The sequence below is a fragment of the Vombatus ursinus genome, unplaced genomic scaffold, assembly GCF_900497805.2.
Source record: "Vombatus ursinus unplaced genomic scaffold, bare-nosed wombat genome assembly UNPS02014942.1, whole genome shotgun sequence".
Taxonomy (NCBI): Eukaryota; Metazoa; Chordata; class Mammalia; order Diprotodontia; family Vombatidae; genus Vombatus; species Vombatus ursinus.
Genome location: NW_020954720.1, coordinates 5,636,181 through 5,656,353, shown reverse-complemented (window position 1 = coordinate 5,656,353; position 20,173 = coordinate 5,636,181). Strand labels below are relative to the sequence as shown.

The 20,173-nt window shown below is 38.6% G+C and overlaps 1 long non-coding RNA gene across 1 annotated transcript in view; it reads left to right on the top strand.

Moving 5' to 3' along the window:
* The window catches only part of LOC114029929, a 29,359-nt gene extending 11,184 nt beyond the window's left edge, over window positions 1-18,175 (top strand). The window contains exons 2-4 of the long non-coding RNA XR_003567538.1: window positions 13,477-13,531; window positions 14,590-14,775; window positions 18,000-18,175. This is a non-coding gene — a long non-coding RNA (uncharacterized LOC114029929). The remainder of the gene's footprint in view (window positions 1-13,476; window positions 13,532-14,589; window positions 14,776-17,999) is intronic.
* Window positions 18,176-20,173: the final 1,998 nt, after the last annotated feature.

Here is a 20,173-nt window from a genome sequence, read left to right as displayed (position 1 = left end):
TTGGAATCCTGTTGACAGATTGCAAACACTAAAAACTGTCCCAGATTCAAGAAGGATCCAAGACTGATACGAAGACAGAGACGGCATGCTAATCAAATCAACAAGCACTTATTCTAAAATTATTTATTATTGTCAAATAAAATATTCATACGACACAAAGCCAAGAGTAATACATTGAATGACCAGGAATTCAAAAGGTCTCAACTAGAAGGGTCAAGCCAGATATAATGAGATGAAATTTAATAAGATTGTTTCTGAACTCCTACATTTGAGTTTAAAAAGTCAACTGCATCAAAACACGAAGATTAGATAGAAATTGGCAATGAAAAGGACTTTACATGGTCCATTATATCGTGAGCTACTTAAAGACAAGAACTATCTTTTACATCTTTTTGTATTTCCAGTGCTTAGCACAGTCAGTACCTGGCACTTAGTAGGCCCTTAATAATTGTTGATTGATTGACTAACTGCCAACTCAATATTTATTATGGAAGTTTAAAAAAAAGAAAAAGATAAGGTTATCTTTAACTACATTAATAAAAGCACAGAGTCCAGAGTGAAGGAGGTGATACTCCCATGGAGTATTTGTTCAATTCTAGGTCCCATATTTTAAAAACAGCTCCTCCAGAGGAAAGTGGCCAGAATAATACAGAGACATAAAGATCATCAGGAAGATCTGGGGATGTTTAGTATAGACAAGAAGACTTAGGAGAACCATGATAGTTAACCTTAAGCATTCAAAGGGTTGTCATGTAGAGGAGGCATGCTCCTTGGTCCCAGAGGCAAGAACTAGAGGCAATGGGGAGAAGGTGCAGAAGCAAATTTAGACTTGACATAAGGAAAAACTTAATGAGAGCTATCCAAAAGCAGAGTAAGTTGCCCTAAGAGACACTGGATACTTCAAACTGGGTATCTTCAAACAGGTGGGATGATCACTGGTCAAGGATGTTATAGAGAGGAAGCCTTTTCAGGAACAAGTTGCATGAAAAGCCTCTGAGCAAAACTGTAACTAGGGTGTTGTACCTGGAGGCCCCATCTCTCTCTTAGAACCCATCTTCTATTAGTATGGTCCTGCCTCTGTCTCACTCTCATCGCCTTGGGCCCTGACTCCCTCTTGTAATACCCGGAATGATTGTACCCAACTAACATCTGCCTCTTACTTCCTACTTGAAGACTTTCACTCAAAGGTTACCCAGAAAAATCCTCCTCCTCTCTTTTAACGTTACCCTAGAGTTTCCCAATGTAATTGCACCATAAAAATTGTATCACTTTCCTATGCCACAGCTCAGATTCCTTGTCTCCTACCTCTCCACTTTCTGCCGAGTATTATCTGCAAGACTGTACTAAAAAGGGCAAATTATCTTCTTGGGTACCTTTCTTCCAACTTCTTCCTCCAGTGTTGTAATGAGTGTTGTAATGAGGGGCAGCTAGGTCGAGCAGTAGAGAGAGCACCGACCCTGGAGTCAGGAGGACCTGAGTTCAAATTCAGCCTCGGACACATAACACTAGTTGTGTGACCCTGGGCAAGTCATTTAACCCCATTGCCTAATAAAAGCAAAAAAAAAGTTATAATGTGTGACTGTACTGCATTTCTATCTACCACTAGGGGCTACTCCCTTCTCAACTGAATACCATGGACCATGCCTACCACCACCTTTGCCCTCTCCCTGTGGCTTGCCTAGTATAAATGAACCATGAAGGGCCTGCTTCCCTCCTGCCCTACCCCATTGCCTTCTAGGGATGTACCAGGAAGGGTATGTTCCTCTCTGCCCCCACTTCACCCTTCATCTGTTCACCATGGTTGTCTTGTACAGCTATCCTCTGCACATGCACATTACCCAACTTTTCCCTGGGGTTATAATTCCTAGTCATAATTCTGCCTTTGAAGTCCCTTCCAACCAAGAGATTCTGTGAGCAAGTGGACTCAATGACTCCAAAAGAATCCTCAATGGCACCCTAGGAGCTCCAAAACATTCCTAATCTTCTAGGTACTTGAGGAAGGGAACCTTGCAGGATTACAGTAACCTATTCCCCATCACCATGCATCTATCTGTCCACTGCCTTAGACAAAAGAATGGACCTGAATGAGTCACAAAGAGGTCAAAGCATCCTTGGTGTAGCAATAAATATAATCTTTACGCTTTTGTTTAGATTATACTTCCCCTCACCATATAAGAAATTTCTGACTATTTCTTTACAGATCGCTTAGGACCCCCGAGTAGAAAAGATGCTAGATTTGCCTCCTTGCCACTTGAACATCGATGTGCTTTGATAAGGCATTTTTAGCATTTCAAATTTCACGCATTCCAGGAAGTGTGTTCATTTCATCTATATGTATGGGTAGTGTTAGAATCAGAAATAAAGCCTTTCCCCCCTACTGTTTTTGCTTGCAGAGATAACAGCAGTCAGGAAATGAAGACATAAGATGATGCGTTACAGGCTCAGATATGCAGAAAAATCGGTGACTGAATCCACCCAGAGTCTAGGCCAGGAGGCAAAGAACACCTAAAACAAAAGCAAGAGGATAAATATAGTGAAGGCTCACTTCCCCATAGCTTGCCTTATTTGTACATAATATGGCGTTGCAAACATTTTGGGGGACTGGGTGTGCTGTTAGGATGAACAATGTCATTCAGCTGATACATGTATAGCTGACCTACCACAAGGGATTCCATTTTCCAAATACTTATTCATGCTCAAGCAAGACAACTGCAGACAACTGTATCTTCTTTAAAATGATTTATTGCTGATCCCAGCAGCATTGTAGAAATTAAATTAGTTCCTCTATTCTTAGTTGATAGATTATTCATATAGGAATGGACAGCTCCAGACAGGGGCCCTGAATTAAATAGGGAAGTGGCCACCATTTCTGTTTCATGCTGGTCTGTTACCACCCATTAAAAGGAAGCTCAGCAGCATGAATAAGCTGATTTTCTCAGTATCATTATCATCCCTGAGGATTCACATTAACTGTCCTATCAATGGTATAACTAAGTGACGACCTGAACAAGAAGCCAGCATAGCAGCCTGTGCCCACCCAGTGTACTCCCACTTCAAGGTAACCCCAGATCCCAAACAAATACACTGCCTGGCCAGTGCTGCCTCAGACCTAGCAGCAGAATTGCAGATTTGGGCTGAGCATGGGCTGATTGCACAACAGGAAAAAGAAGTGGCCAAAAAAGAGCTCTGAAACAGGAAAGTAGATTTTTTTGAAATCTGTCATTTGTTTCCTTAAATTCATCCACCCCTAACCGTTGGAGATTTTTATGCTTCTTTTAGGACAGCAGCAAGGCAAAGTGGATGGTTCCTTTGTGGTCTTCATTCAGGGCAAGGGAGTAGAAGGGAAAATGCACACATGGACACTTTTAGAGAGTTCCCCTTGAATAAATAAAATGTTGAAGTTTTTCCTGCACAAGAAAGGGAATTTTCTTTTTTTTTTTTTAGTGAGGCAATTGGGGTTAAGTGACTTGCCCAAGGTCAAGCAGCTAGTACGTGTCAAGTGTTTGGTCTGAGGCCAGATTTGAACTCAGGTCCTCCTGACTTCAGGGCCGGTGCTCTATCCACTGTACCACTTAGCTGCCCCAAGAAAGGGAATTTTCAATGTTTGTGTTGCAGTCCTGGATAAAGAAGTCCAATAAGGTATGCTGTGCTTTCTCATGGGTGGAATGTTTGGGGGGAAGGGAAGAAGCTTTCTTTCCTCTTGCCACATGGTAAGATGGTCTTGAACTTTACATGCCAAGGTCATCTCAGTAGCACAAAAAGGAATCCTCATTCATGATCTCTATTGTATCTCATAGCATCAGTGACTATGCAATGGGCTTGCAAACATGACCAGAGGAAGTCCCCTTTTAGTTTAATAAAAAGCAAAGTAGACCCATACCACAAGGCTAAATGAGTTTAAGTTGCCCTCTCTAGCTCAGAACACACATAAAAGTAAGTACCTTTCTGAGTTAGAAAGGAAGGAGAAAAAAGCAAGCCTCCTCCTACCACTTTGGAAGAAGAAGCTTATGGTCACTTGTCTCATTAGTCAGGCTCTTGGCTATACAATGGTTGGGGGCAGGGAAGAAGCTAAAATGATAAGGCAAAAAGGAAACTTTCTAAAGAGCTCTATGGTAGGTCTAGGAGCATAGTCTCCAGCTAGTTTCCTTTTGCCTCCTTCACTTCCTATCTTTCATCTACACTCTCATATAAAGCAATCTGGCCATACACAGACCTGAAGTGTCTGAATGTAAAGCAGGAGAGATATTCCCTAAGCACATCTCCCTCTCCTAAGGGCATATACCCATGTGTTTAACTATACCCTTCAATGGTAATCAATGACATTAAATGACCGGAAAATAAAAGGATGTCTGAGGATGAATTTGCTGCACCAGAAACATGATTTTAAAAGTTTCTTAGAAGCAAAATGTGGAAGGAGGGTAACTCCTCCATTAAAATGAGAGATCCTAAAGTTCAGGGACTGTTTTGGCCTTTCTTTGTCACCCTCTCTTTTAGCACAGTGCCTAGCACATAGTAAGTGCTTAACAAATGTTGGTTGATTGACTTAATAGAGTCTCAGCAAGCAAATTTTGCATGGTGGTAGAGAAAAGGGAGAGGAGGACATATACAGAATAATTATGTGTTGGTGAGGCACAGAATCCAAGAATTTTAGAATTTAAAGGAATGTTCCTTCAACATTATCAATGATGTTACTCTCATTTTATAGATTTGACCCAGAGAAGATAAGTAAAATAGGCAAGGTCACCATCAAGTTAGTGGGAGAAAGAATTATTACCCACACCTACTGATTCCCATTAAATTACTCTTTCCACTCACTTTCCACTTTCGACTTACAATATTGCCAAGTTTTTTTCAGTTGTGTGTACAAGTTAGGGGTAGAGGAAAATAGAGATACAAAGAGGTGGCAGATGTCTCTAACATGCCAACTCAGCAATCATCCTTTTCTTTAAGTGACTAGCCAACTTGCACAGGAAATTTACCTTATCTTTCCCCTTCCCCTCCCTTCATTTCTTCTTTCCTTGTTCTTCCCCTCACTAGGGGAAGCTTTACTCAAAATCATCATCATCATCATCATCATCATCATCATCATCATCATCATCATCATCATCACAATAATTCTGCCCAGAACCAGAATGAGCTTACCAACTGTAGCTGCAGCAACAGCAAGACTTCACCAATGAACACAAGGGATTCCTTGAATCAGACCTAGAAGAAGCTTCTTGCTAGTTTGTTTCTCCTCTTCTCTCCAATTTCCTTACCCCATCCACCACTCTTGCCCTAACTCATTAGAAACCTACCTTCTCCTTACTCCCACATTAACTTTCTCCCAAATTTCCCTCAGCTCTAGTAATAGAAAAATGTTCAAAACAAGGTAATTAGCAAAACTAACTATATTGGGGTATAAGCAACTCAATTACTGTCTCTTAATTCCTGCAAAAGGGGAAAATAAATACTTCTATTTTCTTCTGACTTCCCACATTATCTCCTCTTCCCTTTCTTCTTTCTCCTTCCTCAGCCCACAGTCTCAGATTTCTCTTAGATATGGAAAATTAGCCTCAAAAGCTAAAATCTAAACTTTTGGAGCAGCGAGCGATGTTGGGCCTTTCAGGAGTCATAGACATTCTCTCAGGGATTCTTACAAAGAGGTGAAAGTTTGAATCCAATAGGACCATTGAATATTAATTAGAACAAAAAAAATGGCAACAGAACAGATATATATAAGAAGCCAAGATCTTTCAGATGCCTTTGCATTAAAAAAAAATGCTTCAACTATAAAGGAGTAAATGGGTATGAAGGGAGGGGTGGAATAGGAACTGAAATAAATTATTACTCTCAGTCTAAAAGCCTCTCACTTATTCATGCAGCCCATGTTTATAATAAGACTTTGTAATACTCTAAAATAGAGATCAGCCAAGTTCTAGGAGTGATTAAAATAGGTCCCCAGAGAAAGCTAGGTCAAATGTAAATGTGAATATCATCTAGCCCATGAGTGGTACCATCCAAACTTTTCAATATCATTGGAAAGAAAACCTGAATCCCACCCTACTCCTTTAGGAAGCATTAAATTAGAATATTCTCTACCACTGAGAGTTAGGGAAATAGAATAGAAAAGTCAGGGGCCAAAAACTTAATCAATTGTAGCATTAAAGTATATTAACATTACATAAGTGCTTTGACTTTGGGTGTCAATCTCAACACAAAAAGAAAATTGCCTAATCCCAGAGGCTGCCAAGGGATATATTCCTATCTCATTATCAAGGATTATTTTTTAGACAGAACTTATGCCTGTTTATAAGTTTATAGGTTATATATTTATTTTATTATATTATGTATCATATATTATTAACTATTCATATTCTATTCTATTTGTGTTTGTAAGTACACAATTTATTCCAAATCAGAAGGCTTTGCAGGTTCTGGATAAGAAATTAACATTTTTAAAAGGTACAAAGTGGAAACTTAGACCTCTTCAGTCCCTTCCAATTTTGAGATGTCATCCTGTGAAAAAACTAGCCATGTCAGTGTGGAGAGTTTGCTTCAAATGGAGCTGTGTGGCCATGATGGTACAGGAGTATGGTGCTATGCAAACACAGGGCTGAATTAGACAAAACTTTTACGTTCTCTCATCTCACCTTCACTCTGTAAGCATGAAGGCACTTCATGCTAATTTCTCACCAAAAAAAAAAAACCTGCCTTAATCAATCCTTTCTTGAGAGGAGGACCTCCCCTCCCACTAAGTAATGCTTGCCTGAGGATGGGCAGTTTTCTTGGCTTATGCAGTCCTGTATTTACCATCCAAAGTCCTCCTGGTCCCAAAATTCCATGCAAAGTTCATTTAGGTTTAGAAGGAACATCGAAGGATTAGACTAATTCAGATTAAAACTATCTTTTTTTTATTTCCAATGCTTAGTACAATACCTGGAACATAATAGGTGCTTAATAAATATTTATTGATTATTGATTTCTCTGATTTTACATTTGATGTTGTTCAGGTGTTCTCTGTCAGAGTCTTTGTGATCTCAGCTTAAAACAAGAGAAAGATTGCACAAACCACTCCAGGGCAACCTTCAGTCCAAGGGACACATTTTGTTTAAATGTAAATAAGAGCTCTTACAATTGGGGACTTTTGAGTATAAATCTGCAACCTTCATGTTGTACTATTTTGGAAACATGAGCTCCCATTCCTTGTTAAAGAGAAAAGAAGAGGGGAAAACAACAGAGGCATAAACAAACATAACTCCCTGTACAACCTGCTGTAGAATAACTTAGTTGCCAACTCTTTAAAGATGGAGATGTAAAAAAAAAAAAATGCTGCTAGACTTCATAGTAGCACTCTATCAGTCATTTTGCATTTGTTTCCAGCTCTTCATGACCCCATTTAGGGTTTTCTTGACAAAGATACTGGAGTAGCTTGCTATTTCCTTCTCCAGATCATTTTACAGATGAGGAAACTAAGGCAAACAGGGTTAAGTGACTTGCCCAGGGTCATACAGCTAGTAAGTTTCTGAGGCTAGAAGAACTCGGGAAGATGAGTCTTCCTGACTCTAGGCCCAGCACTCTATTCACTGTGCCACCTAGCTGTCCCTGATTTCATAATTAGATGCTTAATTCTCTCTAATCAAAATAATTTCAAACATTTTGGGAAATATTTTGGGGGGAGTCGGAGGGTGAGACCTTCAAATCCACATATTTAGGCTGGTATTTTCATCTACAGTTAAAGGTACTGGATACTACACCCTTTCTCTGGGTGAGGAAGGAGACATTCATCCCTATAAACCTGTATGCACTCCCCTACTTTTCCCTCATTTCCTGTTAGTTTTCTGCCTGATTAGAATGGAGAATTCAATAATACTTTTGATTCATGTAGCTTCATTCTTCCTGAAATGGTCAGTCTGCCACCAAAATTCCCAATGCTATACATAAAGAGACTATTGCATTTCAAATGAAAAATTTTAGGAAACTGCAAATAGGCCTTGTTCTCAGGAATAGTCAGCTTGTAGCAAGAGAGAGATTGCACAAACCACTCCCAGCCAACCTTCAGTCCAAGGAGCACATTTTGTTTAAATGTAAATAAGAGCTCTTATAATTGGGGACCTTTGAGTATAAATCAGCAACCCTCATGTTGTACTATTTTGGAAACATGAGCTCCCATTCCTTATTAAAGAAAATGAAGAGGGGAAAACAACAGAGACATAAACAGAGCTCCCTGTACAACCTGCCATAGAATATTTTAGTTGCCAACTCTTTAAAGATGAGATGTAAAAAAAAAAAAATGCTGCTAGACGTCATAGTAGCACTATATCTCAAAGCAGTTGCCTGACTTTTTCCTATCTTATTTGAATGAAATTCAAAGAAACTTCTTTCTGCACTCTGACTTTTTAACTCACTAATCTTCACCAATAAAAAAAAAGTCTAGTCCTTTAAAACTGCCAGCCAAATAAGAATTTTAAAATTTCTTTAACCATTGGTTTTTTGGTTTTTGGTTTTTTGGGTTTTTTTTTTGTTCACTCTGCGTGGGGAGAAAGGTCTTAAACTTATTTATGGAAAGGAAACATATTTTCCTCCTCTATAAATTTAAAAATAACTGGATGTATTTTTTCTCATTTTCCATAGTGGTTCACTGCTCATTCCATGACAGGTTTTGAGATTTCAGCCAAAAGGATAATTACTCAGAAAATTACGAGAAAAATCAGAGAAACGCTTAGATATTAATCATCTACATGGTGAGAGACAATCAGGTCTCTGTCAAGATGGGATAAGCCTGTATATCAGATACTTTTCCCCCTTTTCTGAAGATATGAGAAGGGCCAGCCTAGGATGAGATAAGGGAAATGAAGCTGGCATCTTGGGCTGTTGATTAATATTTCAATAACACCCTAAATCTATCTTACTGCTTCCACCCTCTCACCACTCTGTTCTAATTCTCCTACCTCTAAGTATTAATTTCTCCTGTGAAGATCTGATTACTTCCCTTCTCAGAACTTTCCAATAGCTCCCCATTGCTTAGCAAATAAAACACATACTCCTTAACCTGGTTTTCAAGGACCTCTGTAATTGAATGCTGCTCTACCTTTCCAATCTTATTGCAAATGCTTCCCTCCCTAAACTCTATGGTTCAATCATCCTGGATTGATTGTTATCCTTCAAAATGCCCTGTGCTCCATTGTTTCCTTGTCTTTGCAGTTCTCTATGCTTTCCCCAACCATCCAGTTCCACATTTCTACCATTTAGCATCTTCAAAACCCAGCTCAAATGTTGGCTTCTCCATGAAGCTTTCTGTGATGCCCATCAGTCAATAATAATCATCACCCATATGCCATTCCCAATTGTGCTTTTCATAATGTGGACCTTCATACTTCCTTTTGCACTTATCATATGCTATTTTGTATTATACCTATTTGTGTATGTATCATATCTCCTAACAGACTGTAATCTCCCTGTGTATTTTACTTCATCTCTGTATCTCTCCTAGTGAGTTGCAGCATGGCTTAGCAGATAGAGAACTGGCTGGCCTCTGAGCCAGAAAGACCTAAGTTCAAGTCCTGTATCTAATACATGTGAGCTGTGTAACACTAGGCAAGTCACTTATTCTCTCCATGTTCCAGGCAACTATGAAAGACTCTTAAGTTGAAGAGAAGGTGCCAAACTGCACTGGTAGAAGAAGTTTGCTCAACCAGGAGTTTTTTATACCAATGCAATCAAAGATCCAGTTCCACATACCATTACCCCTCCTAGCATGTGCACACAATAAGCATTTAGTTAATATTAGTTGATATTGAATTAATTTCTTCTATCTAGAATGTGATTGAAAAAATAGTAATTTTTGAGCTCAGGTCTCTTTCTTTCCAAATATCTGACCTTAAGTAAGAAATAATAGTCACTATTACTAAGACTATTCACAATTTAAACTCCATTATGCAACTTCTGCTCAGCCTAGTTTTAACTCCATTGAACAAGAGTCCCTCCCAGGTGAGGCTCATCACCTCTAAACTCATCACCAAGGGTCTAACTCAAGCTTTGATTGACAACACCTCCTTACCCTCCTCTCCGCTCTAATTGGAGGGCTGGAGAGTGGACTTTGTAGAGGACAGAAACTGGACTTTTGGTTCACTATACTTTGCATCTGCGGCTCTACCTGGTTTCAACTCCACAGAACAAGATTCTCCCACCCACCCCAACTGCATATACCATGTTGTGTCCCACCCCATTTTCTTGCCTCCTTTTATCTTCTTCCATTAGATTGTAAACTCCTTGAGGACAGGGACCATCTTTTTATCACTTGTACCCCAAGAGTTAGGACAGTGATTGGCACATAGCAGGTGCTTAATAAATGCTTACTGAATTATATTGGATTGGAATTTGGGACTCTGGCACTCTGCCTCACTATGAAAGGGTATTTTTCTTTCAACTGAATAATAACTGACTACCTGTGTCTATGTGCCAGCACTGTGCTTAACACTGAGGATACAAAGAAAGGTGAAAGCATAGGAGCTCACATTCTAATGGAGTAAGCAACATGCAAAAAAGAAAATTGCACATCCAAGAAATGTACAGTCTCTTTCCTAGCTCTCCCTGGTAAGGTTCTAATGGCTTAAATTGTGCTTTCATGTCCTTGGCTCTTGCCTTCTGCACCCATGTGTATGACTAGCCTACTTCAGCTCACCAACACCAATTGTTTTGACATCGTGTTATGACACATCCTACTTGTACATGCAGATAAGTGAGGCCACATTCTAATAAGAGTGGTATCCTTGCAAACAAGCCTCTTGACTTATAGCTGCTGATTAAGTTAAGTAATTATAGCTGTCCTGAGACCCACAATAGCCATATACACACTATTGGGCAGGACTGGATGAGTCTAGATTATAAAAAAAAATAATAGATTTGAAACTTCTTCCTCACCCTAGTCGATCAACTTGGTGTCAGGAGGAACTCTCTGAGGTCAGTGTTCGTTAAGGTTTAGCACATAGAACCAAAGACTTCACTGGGTTCCATTACCACATACTATAACAGCTGCTAGAGAAGTGAGTATTTGTTATCAAGGACACAAGGCTGGGAGAATGTGGACAGAGCAGCACAAACTACTACATTACTGCTGAGGGGGAAAAAGACTTGAAAGCCTTTCCAAGGTGAAGAGAGAGTAGTAGCATCATTTTCTAGCAAGATTGGCACATAAAATGGCAATTATCAAAATTTTATTCAATGTCTTAACAAACCAAGGTGTAGAAAACCCAGGGGTCTCAGGTGATCTCATTAAAAAATTTCCTGTATGGGGCAGCCCAGCAACCACCACTGACTCCCTCTGAGGAGAGGTAATGTGTTACAATGGAAAAAGAAACTGAACTTGGAAACAGAAGACCTGAATTTCAATCATGATTCTCCTAGGGACAGCTAGTAACATCATGGCTAGAGTCGTCTGGGCTTGGAGTCAGGACTACCTAGTTCAAATTTGACTTCAGACACTTACTAACTGGGTGATCCTAGGCATGTTATTTAACCTCTGTTTATCTCAGTTAACTCAACTGTAAAATGGGGATAATAATAGCACCTACTTTCCAGGACTATGAAGATCAACTGAGATAATATTTGTTTAAAAAAAAAAAACATTTGGCACATAATAAGTACTACATAGATTTTTATTCCCTTCCCTTTCCTACCTATTTACTACTATTTGACTTCAGGCAAAGTCACTTTACACCGTTTGGATCTTAGTTTCTTCATCTGTAATTTAAGAGGGTTAGCCTAAATGACCTCTGAGGTCCATTGCAGCCCTAAGTCTTTCAGCCTGTGATTCTGTAAATAATAGGAAGGCACAGTCATGGAGGGTTTGCAAGAGATGCTATCAACACTGGCCTGGCATACCAGTTCACAGAAGTTGCACAAGGTAGCTGCTAGATGTTCTAAAGTCTGCCCTGTTAAATGAAGGAGGGCAGGTAGGATCTCAGGGAATTCTGGAAGAGTTACAGCAAAAAATATATCATATTTTTACATATAATTTTTATGTATAGTCAAACAAGGGGTAGGCTTGATCAAGATAGTTGTTATTAGTGCCCCAACCCATTTGTTGAAATTATAGGATGGGGGTGGCGAGGTAGATAGAGCACCAGCCCTGGATTCAGGAGGACTTGAGTTCAAATCCAGCCTCAGACACATAACACTTACTAGCTGTGTGACCCTGGGCAAGTCACTTAATCCCATTGCCTAGCCAAAAGAAAAAGAAAAAAAATGAAATTATAGGATTATAATTATAATAATATAAAATATATAATAAATATAAAATATAGTTATAATAATATAAAATTATAATTACTTAACAGCAATAAACAGATAATGGGAAGTAAAGTTTGCCCCTTGTATACTATATCTTCATCAAGGAGGTTGGAGGACTTAATTGATCATCAGACTCCTGAGCAAACTCACCCCACTCCTATCTCAGGGGTAGAGATAGATAGATAGATAGATAGATAGATAGATAGATAGATAGATAGATAGATAGATAGATGGATGGATAGAGTTACATATATAACTACATATAGGCAATATATGCATGCATATGTATGACTCTTTGTGTGTGTGCATAGACATTGAAAAGGATGGTATAACAAGTAGGCAGATGCAAGTAGATGGTACCTGATAGTCTAATCAGTGGTGAAAGGAGAGGAGATATAAGAAGAGGCAGCTGGAAACGGTTTCTTCAGAAGCTCTCACAGGTAACAACTGAGAGTAGTTGTTAACTGGTTTGTATTAGGGGATAGACAGGAATCTACTCATTGAAGCTCAAACACAGTTGAGCAAATAGTGCCTGGAAGAAAGAAAAGGATGTCATTTACTTCAAGTCACTTCAACAAACATTTTTTTAGGCACCTGCTACACATAAGGTCCTGACCTAGGCATTTGGAACACAAAATCAGTTCTTGTCCTCAAGAAGCTTGCTTACAATCTCAGGAAAGCTTAGGAAAGGAGAGGAAGTTTAGCTCAAAACTGTTGCCCCAGAAACAGAACCTGACATACAGCAGATTTGGCAACCATACCTTCTGTCAAAGCAGCAAGCATCCAGGGATAACGGCAAAAAAAGCAAGATAGAACTGAGGATCTTAGGTTTAGCAAGTATGAAAGACAAGGACTACATGTTAGGATATCAAGTGATGTTAGAGATCTGGAAAGGACAGATTTCAGACGGTATGGAGAACATTTTACATAGCTTCCCAAGACTTCCAAGTCTACAGGAAAGCTGACTTAAGTGGTATCAGGTACTCTCAAGAATGAAATTCTTGTAACACATAGGATTATGACAAAGAAGACAAGGCGGGAGCAGTTTAAAAAGACTTCAAATATCGAGGAAAGGTATTCAGTCAACTTAGATTTTTCAAAGATACATGAGGAGGAGAGGGCAAGGAAATAGCTTCAGAGTCAATAAGGTCTGAATTCAAGACCTGCTCCTGACACATTGACTGACCTAGGCATTTCACTTCTCAGGGACTTTGGCAACTTCTAAGACTGTAATTTTCAGCAGCAGCTCTCATCTGCTTTGGTAAGTGAACTTTCTTCACAGGGAACTCCCTATACTGATGAAATCACACATTCAGCATAAATATACAGACAGGGAATCAAGAATAAGCAACTGTGTATGAATATAAAAATGGCATGGCCCTTTTAAAATGATATGGGGAATTGAAGGAGCAAAATGAGCTAGGGATTGTGAAACTATGTAGTGCAGGTAAACACCCCGACTACGCCATTCTTAGGTAGGAGACACAGGAGGGCTTCTAGCACCTCTCTCACTAGCAGGTTCGCTTTTGATCTAGTCAGAAAGAAAGATAGGAATGGAGTCATAATAAGGGGTTAAATAAGCTTCCTTTATTCTAGTCTAGTCTACTCAAAAGGGGTTTGCTGATAATGGGAGAACCAACTCCTACAGCATTCCCTAATAACCCTTCTCTTGCAGGCACCAGCGTGAAGGGAGGCAACTATCATCGTCTCGATGGGGTCAATAAAGACAAGCATAACTTGTGCACTCACTTAAGTCCCCTCAAGCCCCAATGGGGCTGGTTGAGGCAAACACACAGATTCCCCCTCCCAAGCCTTGATGGGAGTCGATCAAAGCATGCACAGCATTTCAGTTTGTGCATTCACCCCTAAGGGGGTCCCTACTCACTGACTAGTGCCCACTTGCTTTTTAGGGCAACAAAGAAGGCATATTGCCAGCAATAGCCTCATAATTTTATATTACTTCATCCCTGTATCTACTGCGACTGTACAGTAGAAACTGTTTTCAGTCATGTTCGTAAGAACTCATATCTAACACCTGGGAAGTAAGCATTGTTATGGCTATGGATCCTGGGAAGAAAACTCCAAGAAAGAATAACAAAAATCCACCTTACACACACTAAAATTCACCTTACTTACACTATTGAAGACAAAAAATGGCTTTTTAAGGCTATGTTGTGGGAAAGAGAACAGTCAAAAAAGATTAGATAAGAACACTGCTTAGTGTGGATGGGACAGTAACAAAAAGCAAAAGAGTAAAAGCAGCTACTTACATGTTTGTTTGTTTTTTCCCTGTTTTCTCTTCCAATGTGGGTTATCTAGAGACCAAGCATGATAAAACAAAAACTGGCACAGGGAATTGGATTCCAAGAAGAGTGAAAAAGTGTATAAGCATTGAACTGCCCTAATGAATTCAGGTCACCAGGCCCAGAATGATGACATTCCAAGATATTTGCACAAATGATTACTGACCACTATCATCTTTGAAAAAATCATGGGAAAAAAAGGGTAAGGTGACAAAGGATAAGAGAGGGATAAATGCCCCAATTTTCAAAAAAAGAAAAGATTGACTCTTCAAACTATATACTTATAACCTTTAAATTCAGCCCATAGTAAAATTCTAGAATGTATTACTAAAGGGAGGATTGGTGAGAAAAGAGAAAGCAAATTGCTTAGCACTGAGAACCAGAATTTATGTATAGTCAAGCAGGAGGTGGGGTTGATTAGGAGACCCCTGATTGAATGTCCCAACCCATTTGACGAAATTATAGGACGTAAGAGGCAGTTAACAATGAGATGTAAAGGTTTGTCCTTTATATCCTGTAATTTCATCAAGTGGATTAGGGCATGTAAATGGTCAGCAGTCTCCTAATCAACCTCATCCCACTACTACCCCAGATACATATACACATGCATGCATGCATACACACACATATACACACATGTGTGTGTTTAAGATGAGGTGGTTATCCTAACTGGCCATCTAAAATCCATTTCAGCTCAATTTTCTCTATGTTAATAATAATACCCAGATATAATAATTAATAATTGTTAATAATATTAATTAATAAGCCCAGAGCATCTGGGTTTCTTAGACAAGGGAGCTTTCTACATTATGTCACTAAACTTGAGTGACTAAAGGACAAATGTAGCATTGGAATAGCTGAAACATCACTGACTTCTCCTCAAAATTCTGAGAAAGCACAGGCTAGTACCTAGGTCACTGAGCTGCGTGGAACTCCCAAGCTGAGCTGTCCTGTCACACCTTGACTGAGTCAAGAAGTTCAGATTAAAAGAGAGCCAAGTGGTTTACCTGCTTTCTAATTATGAGTCAGATGCAGCCTCACAAGGATTAGGCAGATCAATCATTTAGCTTTCATTGATATATCTTGTTTTCCTTTTCCTGAGCCTATGGTCCAGAGTTGTTTATTGTTCAGTCATTTTTCAGACATGTCCAACTTTTCATGACCCCATTTGGGGTTTTCTTGGCAAAGATAATGGAGTGGTTTGCTATTTCCTTCTCCAGATCATTTTACAGATGAGGAAACTGAGGCAAACAGAGTTCAAGGACTTGCCCAAAGTTGCACAGCTAGTATGTGTCTGAGGCAAGATTTGAACTCAGAAAAATAAGTCTTCCTGACTCTAGGCCCAGCACTCTATCCACTGTACCATCCAGGTGCCCATAAAGATGAATGGCTTAATTTGGATTCTTTGTTATTAGCAATCTTACCTAGACCTTACCTTTTGCATTTATTTCACTTTCCCTTACATCATAATTATTTATGTACATGTTTTTCCACATACCCCTTGGGAAGGGGTGGGAGGGAGACAATCCTTTAACATCATAATCTTTATTATAAAAGTCCTAGTATCTCCAACTCCTTGCACTGTACCTTATATGTAGTAGGTCCATAACAAATATTTAACATATTAGATTGAATAGATGCCAAGAAACAATGAACAAGCAATCCTGGTTGCCATTATGTATTCTGATTATCTTTGGTAAGATGGAAACCCAGGTGGTGTTCATCTATATTGGAAATACTTGATTTATTCCTAATCTCTTAAGCAACTGTCCCTGGCATCAATATCTCTGCCTAATGTGCTCTTTTTATTGCTTTAGTGATATCTACACCCATTAAGGGCACAGCATGACAGATACTTGAATAAATAATGTTGGATTTATTTTTACTGTGTTTTCTCCTTTCTATCAGTGTGTGCAGGTTTTGCCCAGCTCTTGCAAACAAATACCTTTTCAGTAACTATAAGGGCAGTATAAAAAAGAAAAATATAAACAATTGTATAGAATAAAATAATTCCTATTTATACAGTGCTTTCAAGTTTTCCAAGTGCATTCCCAGTATCAATCCGTGAGGTAAGCAGTACAAATATTATTCTCTCCATTTTAAAGATAAGAAACCTGAGCTTCAGGATAATAATTGTTGGAGCCAGGATTCAAATCCATTGATCCTTACTCTGTGCCCAAGAGACTCCCTACTATACCAAGTAATCTACCATGGCCTTATTATCCTCACAACAAACCTATAAGATAGGTACTAGAAGATTAACTACTCATTTTATGGGTAAGGAATCAGAGGTTCAGAGAAATAAAGCAACATCCCCTGGTCTCCTAAGCTAGTAAGTGGCAAAACTATGATTTAACCCTGGTCTTCTGAATCCTCATCTAGTGTTCTTTCTAAGCCAATGTGGACCAAACCAAGAAAAGAAGATAAAAAATAAAAAAATAGAAACTTAATAAAAAGACCTAAAGAACTTAAATGTCAAGGCCAAAGGCTTTCGGAGTTTAGGAAATGAATTTAGGTAACTACTACAGATAGATGATTCCAGGAAAAAATGGACTAAAAGGCCAACTAAAAGATTCAATGGTTAGAAAATGACAAATAGGCAAACACTAAGAGCCCAAAATGACACAGTAAATTTAACTGTGTGGCTATATTTTTGATGATTCATTATTAAGTCACAGTAGTGATTCAAACCAAATTTTAAAAATCTGAGCTCTTATACTGTGTTTGCCTATTAAGGAAAACGGTGATACGATGTCAGATTATCTCAATGTGTTGATTGGTTTTACTTCATCTTTATCTTCATTTTTGAAAACAATTTTTTGTTATAAGGGATGGCTGTCTAGGAAGGTAGAAATGTAAGCAATGTGAAAACAGAAGATATCCATTAAAATATTTTTAACAAGATGTGAAATTCTAGGTTTTATGCTGGCGAAATGAGACCTAGGAACCATATAAGCTCTGCACAGACATAGCCACCAATAAATAGAATGATGGTGTGACTAAGGGACCATACCAAAGTTTCATTTTTAGCTAAATTAAGGATTGCTATCCATCTACATTTGGTTCAATTTAAGGAAGCAAAATCCTGTACATATTTAAATTTGTTAACATATAGTAAACTGATTAATATTAGGTCTTGATATTGTCTTCATGAGCACGGGTGTATGCATGCACATATGTGAACATGTATGTGTGTATGTGCACATGCCATTGCTTTCAGTGGAATTACTGCCCAAAGAATTAGAACACAATGAAACAAAGGGCTATGGCTTGTCCACACCAGAGGAAAGGATTAAGATTTGAATGGGGGTAAAGGGGAATAAGCAGTCAGAAAAGTTTTAGAGAGGAAAGCATGGCAATTTTCTTGTGATTGAGGGCCAGAAACAGTCCCATTTCCTCATTTCTGTATATATTTTTGTATTTTAGGACCTCGAATTTTGGGGAAGGACCCTAAGTCTCTGTCTTCTTCACCTATTCTCCTAGTGATGCTCACTGTATAGCTGGTAGACCGCAAAATAACAAGTATTTCAAAACAGCATTCTAACAACCCCACCCTGCTTCACATTTTTGGCATTACTAAGTGGCAAAGTGAATAGAGTGCCCAGTCTGGAGTCAGGAAGACTCATTTTCCTAGGTCAAATCCAGCCTCAGACACTTACTAGCTGGAAGTGGGCAAGTCACTTAACCCTCTTTGCCTCAGTTTTCCCTTCTGTAAAATGAGCTGGAGAATTAAATGGCAAACAACTCCAGTATCTTTGCCAAGAAAACTCCAAAAGGGGTCACAAAGAATTGGACGTGACTGAAGAGACTGAACAACAACTACAATAATCAACACCCCATCTCCCATTTTTGGCACTCCCCATCATCACTTGTTCTAACTTCCTTCTGTGTTCCTACGTGGAATAGTTTCTCACCTCGTTAAGAGACAATGCAATGTGGCAGAAAGAACTGCACTGGATTTTGAGTCAGAGGACCAAGATTCCAATTCCAGGTCTCCTGCTTGCTACTTTCATGATCTTGAGTAACTTCCCTTCTCCCAACCTTAGTTCCTTCTTCCATAAGAATGAAAAGATTAGATTGGACTGGATGATTCCCTCTCAGAATCAATACTCTGATTCTATGTCCATATTAAAGAATTAGAAAGGAAGCACTGCATACTGGATAGAGAGAGATGGCCAACCTGAAAGCTAGACGGATTTAGGTTCTAGTCCAAAATCTGATGCATACTAACTAAATAACCCTGGGCAAGTTACTGAACCCCTCAATGCTCTAGTTAACTCTCTTAAGACAGTAAGAAGCAATGACCTACGATTTTAGAGACTTTTCTCACCTAGGAGTGCCTCATACTAATGAAATCACAGGTTCAGGACCTTTTTTTTAAGCCTGTTAAATAAAAATGATTTAAAAGGGCTTCTTCAGGATGGTCCAAAAATCTGACTACTCTATGTAACATGTGTTTCTAAAAACCATGTGTTCTGAGTTCCAGATGACTGAATCACATCTTAACTTTTAGAATACAACCTACTTATATATTGGGGACAGTTAATGCATTCAGGTTGTCTTTGTTATATATGATTAAAAAAACAACAACAGATAAAAATCATTCCAATGACTCAGTGATTTGACAAAAACTACTGGGAAAGTTGCAAAGTTAGGCTTAGAGACCAATTTATACCATATGTCACAATATGCTCCAAATGGATACCTAGCCTAGATATAAAAGGTCAAAACAGACTAACAGAGAAGGTCGTACCTTTCATGACTATGGATAAGGGAAAAGCTTTTGACCAAAGGACAGAGATCTAAGGAGATAAAATGGACAATCTAGGTTATATAAAATTGAAAAGGTTTTGAACAAACAAAAGCAATATATTTGGAAGGGAAACAGTTACAATAACTGAGAGAAAGAAGGAAACTTGAAACAAGTTTCTCTGGTAAGTCTTGTGTGCAGATATGTAAGGAATACAAATAAAGTAGAGTAAGAGTAATTCCCCAAGAGATAAACGGTCAAAGAACATACAGTTCTACAAAGAAGGACTTCAAATACCAAAAACCATATGAAAATGTTCCAAATCAACAATAATTGAAGATACAAATTAAAACAACTCTGAAACTCTACCTCACACCTATAACACTGGTAATGATGACTAAAAAGAAAAATGTTGGTCATTGGAGGGGCAATGGAGCACATAAATATTTTGTTGCTAGCACTATGAACTGATCTAACCATTCTGACAAACAATTTGAAATCCCAAAAGTTATTAAGCTGTAAATACCTTTTGACCCAGCAATACCAATGATAGGCATATATCCCCTAAAAATTCAAAAAATGAGAGAAAGGACCAATATATACAAAAATATTCATACCAGCATTTTTTTTGTTGTTGTTAAGAACTGGAAAAATAACAAAGAGGAGAGATTCAGAGAAACCTGGAAGGACTTACATGAACTGATGCAGAGTGAAGTGAGCAGAACTATGAAAACAATTTAAATGATGGTTATAATATTATAAAGGAAAACTGATAGATGCATCATGCTTCCCACCTCTCTTTGGAGAGGTAATAGATAAGAGATGGAGAATGAGACATATATTTTCAGAC